We start from the raw sequence: 18,534 nt of genomic DNA, 5'->3' as shown, positions 1-18,534 counted from the left end.
CCAAACAAACATATTGCAAAGTATATCCAGACGAAAAGCAGGGAGACTTGCAGAAGTATTGTGGGCATTCTGATTGGCCATAATTCACTAGCTGGGCGTATGTTCAGACTAGGAATTATCCAAGATGATACGTGTCCATCCTATAATGAGGAAGCGGAATGAATGGAACATTTTCTATGTGAGAGCCCCGCCTATGGACCCATCAGCCATTAGATTTTGTTGTTGGTTTTTTCATTCAAACTTTTCAAAATTATCCCTTATATTATCCCGTATACCACTGCCAAATTTCACACCTCTAGGATGAAATTAAGGGGATGTATTTTGAGGCCTAGATTTATACGAAGATTCCATTTTTCAGAATTTTCGGCTGGATAGATTCTGAGAACGAGACCTGTTTCACTTTTTGGTGCGCACATTTTCAGCTCGCATGACCATATTCTGTGAAAAAAATTTTACACTCCCCTTTCACATGCATGGGGAGTCCCCCTTCAAACTCAACACAACATTGCGCCACTTATCATGTGTAAAGGGGTGCACAGACTTCTTACCAAATTTTGTGATAATTAGTTTAATCGTTTCCGAGTAAATCCGGGGTGACAGACAGACACATTGAATCGATTTCAATGAGGGTTTGGTTCGCACAAACCCTTATATAATATATATATAATATATATATAACATATAATATATAATATATATAATATATATATAACAAACATAACAAGAAAAAGCAAATCTATACTGCCGGTCGGAAAACCGGAAGCTTGACGCTTCAGGAATAAAAGGTTTTGTGTGTTTTGTTTTATGCGAGGAGCATAACGCAACGTAATAATCCAGATGATACCCAACATGACTATATTCGGTGAAAAAAAAAATTACACCCCCCTTTTGCATGTATGGGAACCCCCCCTTCCCCACTAAATATCAACGTAGAAGGATATCACTCACTCTGCATATCTGGGCGTTCACAGTTCCAACATTCTCATCAAATTTCTTATCAATCGGTATAGTCGTTTCTGAGAAAAGTGCGTGTGGCAGATAGACAGACAGACGAACAGACAGACATTGAACCGATTTTAATATGGTTTTGTTTTACAAACAATACCTTAAAAACGGAAGCCAACAAATCACTCACACCATGCGTAAAATACGTTCATATATCTAAATCTATTGCCATGTGGTGTAGATTGTACATAAAAATAGAAATCGTTACATCACTCTATTTATCCCGAATGCACGCCTGCATCTAAATATCCCCAATAAGTAATGTTCCGTCGTCTGAAGTTCGTGGAGAAGAGAACAAAGTTAAGGAAAGACATGAGTGTGAACCTAATATCGTGCAATTTAATTGGAGGTGCATAAATCAGAGGAAAGCTGGATCGTACGGCACGGCGTTCGGTATGAAAGATGTTGATTTTTATGTAAATATATATATATACAATATATATATACAATATATTCCTGGCGTACCAGGTTTACCCTCACCTGAGTTGCAAACGCAGAGCTGCATGCGACCAGGCGCGTGTCATGGGTTGCGGATAATGACATGACCCACCGGGTCAGCTACGAATATCGCAAGCTAATCTTGTAAATAAGTAGCCGCGGACAAGCAGAACGTTTCCCTTTGTGTTCGTCCTCCCTTACCGATTCTTCCCGTTCAGGGGGAGTAAACCTCCTTAACAAATCCGTAATCCGGGGTGAAGGGATCGACGCGCCTATCGGATGAATTGCAGTGACGTTACACTGTATTTCAGCGGCTCCCCTCCAAATACCTTCCCTACCTTTGGAGGTAACCATGGGGCATTGCAACATTGGGGCTCTGTTGCAGGGCTGACTGGTTCCCCATTACTCGTGGGAATAAAATTGGGGACTTTGGTTTAAATTCTTTAAATGGGACCCCAGGGACACGAAGACAGTACCCAACACGGATAAGGGTCGTTCAACAACATCAGAGCGGCTCTTCGCCCTTGGATGTTTTGGCGGGTATGCCGTCAACCTCCAGGGACGGGAGACCTAGGCGTCGTATGGTTTGGACGAACCAACTCAACGAATTTATCGTCCGCGCCTATTACCGTGTCACGGATTTGGAACGGAATCCATCAGGGTACAGACATCGACTACATGACGCGTTCATAACCCGATTTCCGGAGCTAAGTCATGTTCCGGAACAGAACGTCGTCAACCAGTACCGAGTGATCGTGAATAACAACCGAGTTGCCTTACCAACTAGGCAACAAATCTTCCAAGAGGTTTCACTTGAGCTCGGGCTGGAGTCATCAAATTACCGGACTAGTCAAAGGAGTAACACAAGTACTCCACCTGTAAGGCACTCCATGAATCCAGTAGCCAGGAGAAGCTTAGTAACTGGGGATGTCGACCCAATTTATAATGAGGCTTTGACCGCATTCCAGGTCGCATTCACAGAGTATGCTGAGATTCTCCCAGACGCTAGGCCAAGGATCCCAAAACTGAAGTTTACTTCGGCAACTACTAATACTAACATCATTGCTGCCGTTGACAGAATTTTGGCTGATCGTTTGGCTAGCGAGATTACTGCTACAGAGATTCACAGCCTAATCTACGTTGCAGCTGCCACGGTTATTCGTCTCCATAACCAACATCTTAGAGCGAATAACAGAGGTATGCGCAGAAGGACTTTGCCGTTCTGGGTGTTTCGACTCAACAAAAGAGTCGAAAAGTTGAGAAAGGAGATTGGTCGTGTGACGCAAGCACTCCTTGGAAATCCATCACCAAGAGTGCACAGATGCGTTGCGAACATCATTGGAAACTACCATCTGTCCAATGATATGCCAATCGAAGAAATCCTCGAGGTGCTGAAGCAGAAACTTGCGGTATGCTCCAATCGCATCCGTAGGTATCAGAAAAGCTTTCAGCGAAGGACAGACAACACCTTGTTCTTCCAGAACCAACGAGGATTCTACAAAAATCTCATCAACTCAGGTAGGGAAAGTAACCTCAATCTGGATCAGGCAGAAGACTTCTGGAGAAGTGTTTGGAGCGAATCCAGTCGTTGCAATTTAGAAGCAGCGTGGCTCCCACACCTTATGCGTTCATGCGAGGCCCTCCCCGAAATGACCATGCCTGACGTAACTGAAGTCGACGTTAAAGCAGTCCTTGACAAGGCAGGTAACTGGAAGGCGCCAGGAGTTGACAAGATTCACAACTTCTGGCTGAAGCGGTTCAAGAGCACTCACAGGATATTGGCAAATCAATTTAATCAGATGATTGCCGATCCTGATTTAGTTCCACCATTTTTCACCAAGGGGATAACTTTCCTCATCCCCAAGGGCCAGGGTGTCTCTTGCCCTTCAAAATGTCGACCAATTACTTGTCTTCCTACCATCTACAAGGTCTTCACTTCAGTTCTGTGCGCGAACATCTCAAAACATCTTGATGTTCATAAATTGATAGCTGAGGAGCAAAAAGGATGCGTAAAAGGCTCCCGAGGCTGCAAAGAACAGCTTATAATCGATACGGTAGCTGTAAAGCAGGTTGTCCACCAAAAACGAAACATCTCGACAGCCTACATCGATTATAAATCAGCCTTTGACTCCATATCACATTCGTGGTTACTACAAGTGTTACGCTTGTATAAAATCAACCCGAATGTTGTTCTTCTACTGAGAACAGTAATGAAGAATTGGAGCACGAAGCTATCGGTATCTTCGCAAACATCAGGAGAGATACCAATCAGGCGTGGCATTTTCCAAGGCGACTCTCTAAGCCCACTGTGGTTTTGTTTGGCTTTGAATCCGCTATCCCATCTTTTGCATGAAAGCAAATACGGGTTCCAAGTCAAGCATGGCATATTGTCGAAATGTACATTAAGCCATTTAATGTACATTGACGACATCAAATTGTATGCCAAAGACGAGAACCAACTTCGCTCCTTGCTGGACATCACCATCCAGTTTAGCAGGGATATCGGCATGCAGTTGGGTTTGGAGAAATGTCGCATAAAAACAATTGTTCGGGGAAAACACACCGACAACGAAGGATACAGCCAAAATAACATCCGAATTGAGGGCATGGATTCGGACGACGTCTACAAATACCTCGGCATATTGCAAGCAACAACACCTGCTGTAGCAATAATTAAATCTAAGTTGCTGGGGGAATTTGAGCGGCGTCTGGATCTTGTCCTTAAAACTGAGCTGTACGGGAAAAATAAAATCATGGCAATCAACACCTTTGCCATTCCCGTCCTTCTATACACTTTCGGTGTGATACAGTGGAGTAATACTGATTTAGAATCTGTCAATAGACGGGTAAGGGTAGTTCTTGCAAACAACAACATGCACAATAGAGCTGCCGAAAAATTGAGGATCACTATCCCACGTCATCAGGGAGGAAGGGGGGTACTTGATTTAAAAACGTTGCACTACAATCAAGTGCATTCTCTTCGTGAGTTTTTCTATGAGAAACAATCCTCTAGCCAAATACATCAGGCTACCGTCATGGCAGATAATAAATTATCTCCTTTGAACTTGAGAAGCAGAGAATGGGATCCCATGTCGAATGTTACTTCAGTCCAACAGAAGATCGACATGTGGAAATAGAAACCCATTCACGGAGGTCATATAAAAAATTTGTTGTTGTCAGGCATTGACATCGAAGCCTCCAACAAATGGTTGACAAATGGTGTACTTTTCTATGAGACCGAAGCATTCCTAACTTCAATTCAGGATGCTTCGCTCCCAACAAAAAATTATAAACGGTACATTCTTCACGACTCCTCAATCACCAACTCCAGTTGTAGGTTATGCAACTGTGAAGAGGAGACCATCCAGCACATAACATCTGCGTGCAGGATGTTGAGCGGTACCGAGTACACCAATCGTCATAACTCCGTCTGCAAGATTCTCCATCAAAACCTTGCGTTGAAGTATAACTTAGTGGCAACCTACCATCCTTACTATAAGTATACTCCGCAGAGAATCTTGGAAAATGATCGGGTCAAACTACTGTGGGATCACACTATTGCCACCGACCACAGTGTAAATCATAACAGACCCGATCTAGTTCTGCTTCTGAAGGAAGAACGAGCGTGCTTTATAATCGATGTAGCCGTACCGTTGGACCGGAACACTGTTGAAAAACAGCACAAAAAAATCCGGAACTACGGCCCCTTGGCAGACGATATGAAGCAGACTTGGAGACTACAAAAGATCCAAGTAGTCCCAGTAATAATTTCAGCAACGGGATTAGTCCCGCAGAACTTACATAAAGCGCTGAAAACGCTCGATCTTAGGGCTGGACTATACATGGAGATGCAAAAAGCAGTTATCCTTGCAACCTGTGCTATAGTCCGAAGAGTCCTGTCCGGTAACAATCTGACCTAATGGGTTTCAGTCTTGATCCGCACTGTCTTCAATATAAGATCCATGTCTCTGTAGTGTAGGACCTCCGCGGCATTGGCTGAAGTGTTTGCGACAATCGGGATGTAGCAATACATTTCCGCATGGTCGCACACACTTTGCGCTAAAACGCATCATCGCTGTGATGCGGGCCTTTGGATGTTGCCTTCAGCCCATCCTTAGGTTGGTCGCCCCCGTGGGCTTTTTGAAATATACATAAATATATATAACTCGTAGTGTAAATACGTTGAATATACCCGATATTCAATTCGATGTGGTACTAACATTTTATTTCTTAGCAAGTAGTTATTTGATGCGAATGAAACAAATTTGACTAATTTTAACTTTGTTAATAATAGTGCCACCAAACTTTTCAGTATGATGTTTCTTATCGAAACCTATTTTACTCAGAAGTTTTACCAATCTAGGATAAACTTAAAGGAGTTCGCAGTAAATTTTCAAAATTAAACAATGTATATTATTAACTTTATTTGAGCAGATATCGTAACGGAGAGTATTTTTTTTCCAGATTTTTCGGTTGGATAGTTTCTGAAAATGGGTCCTTGAAGTAATTGCCCCTTTTCGAACCCATGAACTTCTCACTGATTCGAAAAGTACTAATCGAGACCTTTCATTTGATACCCCATAGCTGCGGTAGAAAAAGGACTTCAGACAGAGAGATATAAAATTAGAATAGTTCGGCGCAAAACCGGGATGTTGCAGATATAGCGACTCCAGGGTGTTTGAAGATAGATTTCATAGTCCATTGAAGCCCTATACGTCCTCCAGCCAAGTCAGCATGAATAATGCACCGATAATGCAGTAACATTCTTCTTTTTCTTCAGCCTTTGTCCCGTCCACAAGGAGTCGGCTCGTCGAGATCGGCTTCGCCATTTGGCTCTATCAAATGTCTGATCTGGATGCAATCGCGAGCTACGTACAAATGAGATAGTTCTGCACTCAAATATACTTACAGAAGAAACAAACAAAACCTTTCATACTTGAAGTGCCGAGCTTCCGGTTTACCGACCTGTTACAACAGCAGCGTATAGGGCGCCGGAGCATTCAATCCCTTATAGTCGCATTCTGCGATGTGTTGTGACACGGGAAGTGGCCAATAACTTAAGAAGCGCCCCAAAAAAAAAGAATTTTGATGGCAACTCTTAATATGTTCCAAACCATTCAAGATATCTACAAGGTAGTTTTCACACTTCTTATACATACGTATATATGTCTCGAATAACTCATATAAATACTCCTGAGGCATTTTCATCCGACCCCCTCCCTTTATGTGAGCACAGTCTATTATGGTATGATGGTTATATACATATATATCCTATGTGCAATGTTTTATGGCACAGTAAATTCACATGAAATTATCACCTTCTATAACTTTGTTAATAATAGTAAGATTTTCTTAGAAATTTCCAGTATCATGTCTTATATTGTGACTCACGGGTATTTGTAGGATGAAGTTGAGGAGAGCTTTTAAGTAAATTTCTAAAAGATAGTAATATGCCATCATTAACTATATTTGAGTAGATTTCGGAATAGGATGTACTTTCACGATTTCATACAGGTTCGTGATTGTTGTGATTTTTTAAGGTGTCTTGTTTGAACAGGGTCTGAGAACGATACCTGTTTTACTTTTCCGGGTAAAATGTTATCAGTCAGCGTTGTTATGAAAAGTCAAAAGTTTCGGGGAAGCACTCACAAAGACTACTTAACCGAGCTAGTTGAAATTTGAATGTCTTATTATATACTCCTATGCCGATTTGCGGAACCTCAAAAAAATTTTATTTTATATAATTTTTATAATAATAATTCTCTTTTTTTTAAATTCAGATCACCGCAGAATGCTGTATGGTTCCCTGACTCAAGTCATCTTCTTTTCAAGGAGTTTACTTTCGCCATGAAAAAAAAATAAATTAATGCAAAATTAAGCAAAGAAAGTTTTCTTTTCAAAGATACAATTCCATTGAAGTCATATTAAAATTTCAAAACCATCGCGAATTATTTTCTAGTTCCAAAAAAAAAAATGAAATAATGTGGAAAAATCGAATGTCACACCTTAGATATTTTTAATAATAAAGAAATTTTCAAATATTCTGGAAATGATTATTAACCTTTTTGCTGTTGTTTTCACCATAAACCTGATAATTACAAATGTAAATGCGAATGCGGGGCTCTTGCGAAGACTATGTCGTTGCAAAGAAGCAGATACGAGCAAAAACGGATCGATGCGAAATATGGATGAATTCGAACCAGGGCGAAAGGTGGATTGATATTCACTATGGAGCATGACACCTGGGAAAGGGTTGCTGAAAGGCCACCAAGAGCTCTACTACCAAACCCTATCTCCATTTCCATATGGTTACCGCTGGGAGTCCTTTCTTCATGAAAAACTAAAAACGGATAAGGAGAGGGCGAGTTTCCAGTGCCTAAAAACAGCCACTTATACCAACTGGTCCTCTAGATTGGGGGTTGGGTAGGGCCGACAACCCTACATGGAAAACCAAAGTTTCGGAGCCACGAAAGAAGCATTGAACTGGATTGACAACACAACGAACAACAAACCAACGATTTGTACTTTTTCTCACGGAACGTGCACTTTCTGTACAGAAAAGAAGCTGCCAAGCAGTTCGCGAATACTCTGTTCCAATACGGGCTGAAGTAACAGCGTTGCAAGAGATGGGCTGAACAAGGACCGGTTTCCTGCTCGGAGTAGGTTTCCTAGGCAGCCAGAAAAAACCTGCTGTTAGCGGCTTTGAAAACATAAGCAGGCTGCTATGCACTCCACGTTTGGCTGACAATTTCGAAATGTAAGCCTACTTAATTTTCACGCCCCTACAGATGAGACTAAAGTGGCGAAGAAGGATACCTTCTACGAGGCAGTTAAGCGAACCCTCGAAGCCTGTCCCAAGTATGATATCAAAATCATAACAGTCAAGTAAGGACGAAGATGGTTGTTGAAAGTACCTGGTTGGCGCGGAGAGTGGTCTACAAACAAATTTGGGCCTCTACAGGCGAGACCAGTTCCAACCAAATTGACCACATATAAATTGAACGATGCCAGAAGAATGTAGAGTAGCAACGGAACGGAAGACTGCTGCATACCGAGCGATACTGCACTCGCAGAGACCTACCGTGAACTCCGATGAGTTGAGAAAGAACCGATAAGTCTGTGAACTCAAAAAGCACAGGAAGCAACCGCACCAGGCACGGAACTTTTACTAACAAATCAGTAAGATAAAGCCTTATACACCTCGATGCTTATCTTGCGAGCCTGATTTCTGAACGTATGGGCAATTGGAGCAATGGATTGAATATTTTGATGAACTGTTCAACAACCAAAATATCGGCGAACTGGAAGTCTTGCTATCTTAAGACGTGGGGCAAATGCTGCCAACACCAAGCATGGAAAAAACAGTTCGCATAATTCATTGACTTGAAACCCAGAAGTCGCAATGAGCCGATTGAATAACAGCCAAATTGGTTAAACATAGAAACAACCAATTAGATTAAGCGGTTCTTCAACTTTGATTTGAGACAGGAAATTAATGCATATCACACAGTGCAACAATTATAGAAGCATCACTCCCTTGTTTCCCTTGCTAGGGACAATAGCCACATACGCCGCTCCATAAAAGTACCCGAAGTTGTGCCGATATAAGATAATAGACGAAACATGGCTCCATTGTTTCACACTCAAATCAAAACGACCATCATCTGGACTTCAGTTGGAGTTCACTCCAAAGCGTGCAAAGACGCAAAAGTAGGCAGGCAAGGCTATGGCTTAAGGGGGTCATCCCGTGTGTCGGATTCGCAGAATCGAATTTTTTTTTTTTTTTTGGCATCAATTGTATCTAGATATAGTGTAGAATATATGGGCAAAGTGATATTTTGAAATTCGGAGTCATTCGGAAATTATAGTGTTAAACACGTGATAAGTCACATGCCAGATTTATGTCGATCGCGGTAATAAAACTCGTATTTATCGGTCCGAATATCGATCGAATGGCTTCGCTAGTAAGACAAGAATTGAAGCCAAGGCCATACATCCTTGAAGAAAACTAAGGTTTATGGGCTAGGTATAGAAGATTAATGGTCGGTAAAGGTTTGATGGCCAAAAATCGCATTCTACTTTTTAAATGCGTTTTTCTCGAAACCGTATGTTGAAAATCGGCTGCTACTATAGCCCAAAATCTATTCACCCGAATTTTTTGAAATTTTCAGGATTTCTTCAGAACATATTTCTACGGTCCGTAAACTAGGATAATTGCGATTCATTTAGTAGTTTTTTTTTATTCATTGAAGAAGCCGTAAAAAAACGCCAAAATTCAAAAAAAAAAGTTTAAAACGGCACCAACAATTTAGTTTTTAATATTTTTTAATAATCCTAGTTTGCGGATTGTAGTTAAGTCCGTTAATGCCGTTTACCTTTTTCTCTAAGACGATCGCAGCGCCATCTAGCGTGTCAGCAGAAAAACACCTTTTTTTAGAAATGGGTGTATAAATTGCTCTGTATTTCAATAAAGATCTATGCGATAGGGCTTGAAAAATTACTTTGAACGCTGCATGTACAAAGATTTTAGGGATTCTTTTAGAATTGAGGGAAGGTCTGAAAATAAACAGATTTCAGAAACAGAGACAAATTTATAAAACAGAACTTGTGTGTGATTTGAACTATTTCGAAATTCAATTTATTAAATGCAACTTCAACGATTCCGAGCCGTTCTATGCGGAATGTTGGCGAATACAGAACATCTTTGTGAATCAATCCTGTATCGATATTTGAGTATATTTTATATATATACTATATTATATACTTCACGCCATGTGGTTGCATTGATTGGGCCATTATATTGCAAATATAAGTAATTGATTTGATTCAATTAGGATTAATTGAGAGGCAACGACAATCGCATTGCTTTGCGACAACCTAATTATCCTTCTTAGATGAAAAAACTATCGCGTTAAATTCCACTCATCATCAACACTTTTTTCGGAAGTTCTGATAATTTCTGGTTGGATTTCTCCTGTTCATGTGTACAACGTTTCGAAGGACCTAGAAAGATAGAGAAGCAAAAGGATTACTTTAACGTTAATTACAGGAGGCCACCAACAAACCACAACAAAACAACATAACATAAATATTCGATATAAGATAATTAATGTCGATTCATTAAAGATGAATTTTACCTCTTAGTTATCCTCCTCCCCCCTTCCGGGCTCTAAGGATTGGTGACCGGATTTCTTTTGTTTTATGATCATTCTTACTTTACTATTCCCACCTTTATATTTTATTACTCATTATTTGAAGCTATTTCAATCTATTTCAATTCATTCAACAAAAACTTATTAAAATCGATCCAATCTCTGTCTGTCAGTCACACTCGATTTACTGGGAAACTGTGGTCTGTGAATCCCTTTACATATGGCAACTGGGGCGATTGGAATTTGAAGGGGAGTGCAATTTTTTTTTTCACCGAATACGGTCATGTGGTCCAGCCGAAAAATCTAAAAAAAATTACAATGATGCATCTATACGAAATTTAGGCCTCAAAATACATCCCATTTCGATATCTGTTCATATAAAGGTAATAATATGTCAATACAATATTTTTTAGAAATTTACCCCGAAACCCCCCCTGATTTCATCCTAGAAGTACAAAATTTGGCGTTGGTATAAGGGATAATATAAGATACAACTATTATTAACAAAAGTTATTGGCGTTGAAATTTCTGCATTTCATGAAAATTTATTGCACTCTAAGAGGTATATGACATCATGGTCATATAAAGGAAAGTTATATCAACGGTGGGGCCCATGGCGACATTTTAATTTTTCTTTTTAAGGTTTTGTTTGCAAAACCAAGCCTTATTAAAATCGGTTCAATGTCTGTCTGTCTGTCTTTCTGTCTGTCTTTTTTTTTAGGCGTTGAAAGGTGGAAAGGTTCAAAACCTATTTCTGCCACGCAGTTATGTGAGACTTCTACTCACTAAAACCACCTCCTTCTCATTCCACTCTCCCCACGGAACTCCTATTAAGTATTGCGTCGCGGTGCTGGATAAGCTTTTAACTACGGCTCATTATGGTTCTCTCCCTTCCTTGTTTTCGTCGTAGTTCTTCCTGCCTAAGTTGTTGGTGAATAGCTTGCAGTTCCCTTACAACCTGATTGCAGGCATTCGTTGGCTCCAGCATGAACTCCACAATGTTTTCAGATGTTAAACGCCTGTCTGCGACCGCTTCCACTCTTGTTCGGTGCGCGGTGAACCTGGGGTAATCAAATATGACATGCTCCGCATTCTCAGCCACGTTACCACATCTTGGGCAGCATGGTGATTCGTCGTGACAAAATCGATGTAAATAAGCACGATAACCTCCATGTCCACTTAAAAATCGTGTTAACTCGTGGCTTAATTCCCCATGGCTTCGTTCAAACCATCTCCGAATATCCGGAATGATGCGGTATGTCCAACGACCAGTTTGTGACTCGTCCCATCGCTTTTGCCACCCGTCGATAGATTCCCACCGAGCCAGTTGCCGTTGAAATGCGCTACACTCTCCAGCTGCATACGTTTTGTCGTAGAGTCGCCGGCCTTCCTACGCCAAGATGTCTATGGGGAGCATCCCTGCTAGTACATATGCTGTTTCTCCTGATGTTGTCCGATACGCACTGCATACCCGGAGTGTACTTAGCCGATACGCCATTCCCAATTTTCGGCAGTTCACTTTGTTATTCAGAACAGTTGCGGTAGTATCCTCGAGATCGTTGCAGCGATGGAAGACGCTTTAGTTGCGGCGTACTCAATGTGTCTTTTGAAGTTGAGTCTTCTGTCAATAATTACTCCCAAGTATTTGAGCGATGGTTAGGAGTAAATTGTTTTTTCGCCAACTTTAATTTTCACAGTTGTGTTCTTTCTTCCCTTGCTAATGAGAACTACTTTTGTTTTATGTTCAGCAAGTGAAAGGCCTCAAAGAACGCGGGCACGCGCAGAGACTTATCACGAACTTCGTAGAGCGGAGAAGCGACTTCACACAGGGAAAAAGGATGCCTGGAGAACCAACAAGTCCACGAACTAGAAAAGTACAGGGAGCAACCGCACCAGGCGCGGAAGTTTTACCAACAAGTCAGCAGGATGAAGCCTTATACACCTCGATGCTCATCGGGCCGAGACAAAAAGGGAAATCTGATTTCCGACAGAATGGGCATATTAGAGCGATGCATTGGGTACTTTGATGAGCTACTGAACAACCAGAACATCGGCGAGTTGGAGGTCCTACCAACTGAAGACGACGGACAAATACTGCCACCACCAAGTTTAGGAGAAACATTCCGTGCAATTCACCGGCTAAAAAATCATAAGTCGCCAGGAGCCGATGGAATTACAGCCGAATTGGTTAAATATGGAGGCAACCAGTTACACCAAGTGGTTCATCAACTTGTGTTCAAGGTATGGGACAGCGAATCAATGCCTGACGATTGGCAACGAGGTATTATCTGTCTCATACATAAAAAGGGAGATATCATACAGTGCAGCAATTATAGAGGTATCACGTTGTTGAGTACCATCTATAAGATATTCTCCACTAACTTGCTAGGCCGGATAGCCCCATACACCATTGGCCCATACCAAAGAGGCTTCACTCCAGGCAAATCAGCAATAGATCAGATTTTCTCTGTGCGGCAAGCGATGGAAAAACTGTTGGAATATGGACAACAGTTGCACCATCTATTCATCGACCTTAAATCCGCCTATGATAGCATAGCCAGGGTAAAACTGTACACGGCCATTAGACTGATTAGGCTGACTCTGTCCAATGTGTGAGGCCAGATAAAAGCAGCAAGATCACTCTCAAGACCATTCGACATCAACAACGGTCTTTTTTTTTTTTTTTTATATGAATGCGTTTACGCACAGAGTGTTGGACTCCCGCAAAAGCACGCTGGCGGACTACCAACTAAACACCTCCCTGTCATCAGAGAACTAGCCTGGAACCGTTTGACACATTACTTCGGGCTAGCCCTCCCGCTCTCCCGGCTTTGGGAGCCTTCAAGTCAGGGAATTCCTATCACCAACGGGAGGGGAGGGGAGGAAGGGAGTTGTTAGTTCAGGGAACCCCTTACCGTCCGATCCCTCTGCCGGTCGAGTTCAATCTTCTTCGTAGTAAGAAGAGCCCGAACATAATGCGCAATACGATTCCAGCTGCCAGCGCTCTTCAGCATCTCTCTGACAATGTTGCCTGGAGAGATCTCCCCTGTGTCTGCATAAAGCTGCTGGCGGAGGCCATCCCACCTCTCGCAAGAGAAAAAGGTGTGTTCAGCGTCATCCGGCACTCTATTGCAGAACACACAATCAGGAGATCGCGCCTTCCCAACCCTGTGCAGGTAAGACTGAAAACCTCCATGCCCACTTAGAAGTTGGGTAAGGAAGTAATCAATCTCACCGTGCTTTCTGTTCAACCATGGGTCTAATTTGTCGATGAGCCGCGCAGTCCACTTGCCCCTTGGCTCATTTTGCCAAGAAACTTGCCACTCGTTAAGGGTGCGTTGACGTTCTTCACGGGCAACCACTTCTCTTAAGTTTTCGCCCTTATGGCGATAGATAGCTTTGCGCTCCTTGGCAAGGAGGGCAACGGGGATCACTCCCGCAATCACCATCACAGCCGGTTCGGAGACAGTGCGATAAGCAGACGCCACTCGCAAAGCTCCCCGCCTTTGCACTTGAGCTAGGCGTTTACGATGCACCTCCTTGTCAAGGGCATCAGCCCATACCTCCGCACCATAGAGAAGGACGGACTGCGTTGCTCCCATGAGGAGACGTCTCCTAGTTGATATAGGGCCGCCCACATTCGCCATTAGCCGACTCAAGGCCGCGACTCCTGCTGCAGCCCTGTCCGCGGCTGCTTTGATTTGCTCGAAGAAGCTCATCTGCGAGTCGAGCATTAAACCAAGGTATTTAACCGCTGGTTTTGACTCTATAGTCAACTCGCCGATCGATATGGGACGCAAGGTCGGGATTCTCCTTCTGGTCAGGATGACTACTTCGGTTTTCTCCAGCGCAAGGTTGAAACCGTGAGCAGTCATCCATCCGCTTACCCGTCGCATCAATATGCCAACTCTGCTTTGCGCCTGTTCAACAGTGCGTCCGGCAACAAGTGCCGCAACGTCGTCTGCATAACCGACCAGGCGCGACTCTTCAGGCATATCGAGTCTCAGCAGACTATCGTAGGAAGCGTTCCAGAGGTCCGGCCCTAGGATGGATCCCTGCGCTACTCCCGACGTGATTTCCATCCTCCTCTGGCCCTCTAGCGTCTCATAGAACAGGGAGCGGTCTTTCAGATAATCCCTCAATATCCGCAAGAGATAGGTTGGCACGTGAAAGGAGTTCTCTAGTGTGCCCAGCATATCTGTCCATCTTACGGAATTGAAGGCATTTCTGTCGTCAAGCGTTATGAGGAGCACTATCCGTCGAGATCGGCGGCTGTGCGCCCCGGCTCGATTAAACGCATCTACGACCTCCATAACAGCATCCACTGTAGATTTCCCTGTTCTAAACCCGAACTGCCTTGCGGATAAGTCCCCGGCAGCACGGATCGCTTCAGCGAGTCTACCCCTGATGAGCTTCTCGAGCACTTTTCCGGCCGTGTCAAGCATACACAGCGGTCGGTATGCAGACGGGAGCTCCGGATCTCTTTTACCGTTACGGATTAACGCGAGTCTGGCCACTTTCCAGCGAGAAGGAAAAATGCCCTCCTTCAAGCACGCGTTGAACGCTTCGAGCAGCAATTCTGGCCGTTGGCGGAACACCAGTTTGTAAACTTCCGCCGGGATGCCATCAGGGACTGGCGCCTTCCTGTTTTTCATAGTGAGAACCGCTTCTTCGAGTTCTCCCATTATGAAAAGGGGGCAATCCACGAGGCTTTCCGCGCTGTTTACATCAACCCGTACAGGGTGTCTGGGGAACAATGCCCGCACAATGCGGTCCATCTGGTCGGTGCTCAGTATGCAGGGCTTCCGCAGAGCCCCGATTTTCCGAGTGACAAGCTTATAGCCAAGTCCCCACGGGTCATCATTCACCTCATTAACGAGATTTTGCCAGCCGCGAGCTTTGCTTTTATTTATAGCGCTGCGGAGTCTCCTTTTTGCTGATCTATATTGTGCCTTTATGGCACATGCCTCCTCGTTGGCGTACAAACGTTGTGCCAAACGGCGGAGCTTATGACACTCCTTCCGTAGGTCGGCAATTTCCGCCGTCCACCAGTACATAGAAGGCTTGTCGCGCCTGGGGCCCCTCCGGGGCATGGAAGCCTCACACGCCGTCGTTATCAGATTCATCACTGAATTTACGACGGTGTCAGCTGCGACACCACCACCCCCCGGAGTGCCCCCCAGTGCGGCCCTACCTGCTCCAAGAGCTTCGACGAACCTTCCGATGTTCACCTTCGCGACATTCCACACGCAGGGGGAACGTCGTGTTGGTGCTCGCCGGCAAGTAGCGTCAAACACTTCGAACGCAATGTACTGATGATCACTTGCCGAGAAGTCTTCTAGGACTCGCCACCCGTCCACCGATGATGCCAGAGATTCCGACGCAAAAGTGATGTCGGGAATGCTTCCTTCACAACCTGAGCGCCGAAACGTTGGCGTGGATCCGGTGTTTAAAATTACGAGTCCGGTTCTCGCCGCCATTTCCAGAATCCGTTTCCCTCTGGAGTCTGATTGAGGCATGCCCCATTCAAGAGCCCTGGCATTAAAATCACCGCCAACCAGGATTCGTCCCTCCGTGCTCGAAACGGCGTCCTCCAGAGCATCAAGCCGGCGTTGAAAGTCCGGAATCGACTCATTCGGCGTCAGGTAAACGCTAAAAAACGTTATCCCTAAACACCGGATCCAGGCAAATCCGTCCCCTCGGCCTTCGGCAAGAACACGAAGTCGAACGTCGTCCCGAACCCAGATGGCAGCGGTGCCCGATAAGTCCAGATACCATGAGGACGGGTCCTTGTTTCGGTATTGCTCGCTAATCAGCACTAGATCAGCATTTACTTCCGCAGCGAACTGCGCTAGCAACTGGTGAGCTGTTGCACTCCGGTGCATGTTAATTTGCAAAATGCGGATCATGGCGTTCGCACCCTAGCCCTCTCCAATTCCGCCCTGAAGATCGGACACCGTCCCGAGCCCGCAGTGTGTGCGACGCTTTCGCCAGACGCACCACGATCCCTGCAGAGAACACAACTCTCGCTTTCCTTGCAAGTCTTCGCTTGATGACCCGCTTGGCCGCATCTCCGGCATGCTGTCCTCCTGTCCGGACCCTTGCAAGCTGCTGACGTGTGTCCATAGTCCAGACACCTGTAGCACTTGGTGGGGACTATCCGCATTCGTACCCTGCATACTACCCATCCGATTTTGATTCTCCCGCTGTTAAGGAGTTTCCTCGCATATTGCTCGGGGACATCCACCACGGCAAGTTTTTGGCCTCGAGCATTTACAGAGGTAATAGCTACCCGGGCATTGGTTGTCTCTGGACATTCACGCTTTAGCGCCTCCTCTACTTCGACCTTTTCTGTGAGGCAGTCAAGATCCCGTATTTCCAGAGAGCACATGGGTTCTAGGCTGGAAACAAGGGCCTTCTCCCCCAATAGCCCCTTGACCGCTTCGCAGAACGTGCTCTTGTTGGTCGTCTTTGGGCCCAGTTCGACGAGAACTCCACCACTCCTCGTTTTCCGTATCGAAGACACCTCTGCTCCGTTCTCCTCGGGTTTCATCCTGTAACGGATTTCACTAAGGACTTCCGCAAATGTCTTGCCTTCCGTCGGCTTAATGAGCAGAGCCGACGGTCTAGTCCTTCTTCGTTTCGTCGTTTTTTCCGCTACTGGCTTTGGGTTGGCAGCCTCCTTGTTTTTGGACAGACGTGTCTCTGGCGCTGGAGTCCGTTGTTTCTTTTTATCCTTTTTCGCCTTTTTTTTTTGGGCCTTGGAGACTACTTCGATAAAGTCTCCTTCAGGCACGTCGTCCTCTTTCCGCTTTTTCCCCTGTTCACTTTGCAGAGGGCTATCTGCGGTCCGTTTGACGCAAGCAGCATTCTCAGCGGGGAGTGCGACTGTTTCTGCTCTACAATCGTCTTCCGCTGCTCTCCACGTGCGTCTATAAAAGGAAACGCGGTCCAGTAGTTCCTCCAGTTCCATCAGCCCGTTTTTGACGCCTTTGCTGACGTTTCTCTGAAGGAACGTTGCCGACCGCATACGCTTCACCACTGCTGCGCACTTTCGGATGAGCCTTTCCTCTTCGGCTCTAGCGAGGACGGTCGAATGCATTTCCACTCGATTTGTGCCCAAATCCATCTGCTCAGGACTAGCGTTTCTCACTGAGCTTACTTCCAGGACAGGGGCACTGCAAGGTAGTGGAGTTGCCATCCCCGCACGGTCAGTCGCACCACTTGATGAGGCTTCCTCTTTATTTGGGCGCCCCGGTGTCTCATCGGGTATATCAGCCCTCGTTGCCTCTTTCACTGGTCGCTGCGGTGAGCGACGCATCTTTGTGCTCCGCCCAAACGCACCCAGCTCTTCCTCCTTGTCTGTTGTTTCGTCTTTTTTTTTATAATTTTCAGAATATTCTCCATGAAAAAGTTACCAGCGCATCGTGTGCAAGGGAGCGGGCCGCAATAGTCAAGAATGGGTATACCTCGGGGACACAGCCCCTACCCCAGTTCCCTGAGGCCTGACCTACGCTTAGCTGATCCCGGAATTCACGGACGGATCAGCGCTCGCTCGGGGCAACGCGGTCTACTAACACCGGTTCAATGCACACTTCCCGACCAGGGTCCCGAAGGGGCTGGCTCCTGATACACGTCGCAATTACCGCCTTGGCAGAGCTACGCTCACATTACCCCGTCGACGCCGACAGAGAGTTGTCGACGGCTCCGGAGACTCCCAGTGTATTCCGACGTGTACCGGTCATTCGCGGTTCGCTCTTCACCGAGAAGCTTTCTCGAGGCTACTACCTAGGACGCAGGTATGCTGCCAGCTAGGGGGCAAAACTACTTACTCGGGCACCTCGGGGACGTCACACCCCGTATCGTAAGCGACCCGTTTAAAAATCGCTAACGACCCCTGAGGGGAATATGGGATTAGGGCCATTCGACTGATTAGGCT

The sequence above is a fragment of the Hermetia illucens genome, chromosome 2 (genome assembly GCF_905115235.1).
Source record: "Hermetia illucens chromosome 2, iHerIll2.2.curated.20191125, whole genome shotgun sequence".
NCBI classification, from domain to species: Eukaryota; Metazoa; Arthropoda; class Insecta; order Diptera; family Stratiomyidae; genus Hermetia; species Hermetia illucens.
This window is presented reverse-complemented; position numbering follows the sequence as displayed.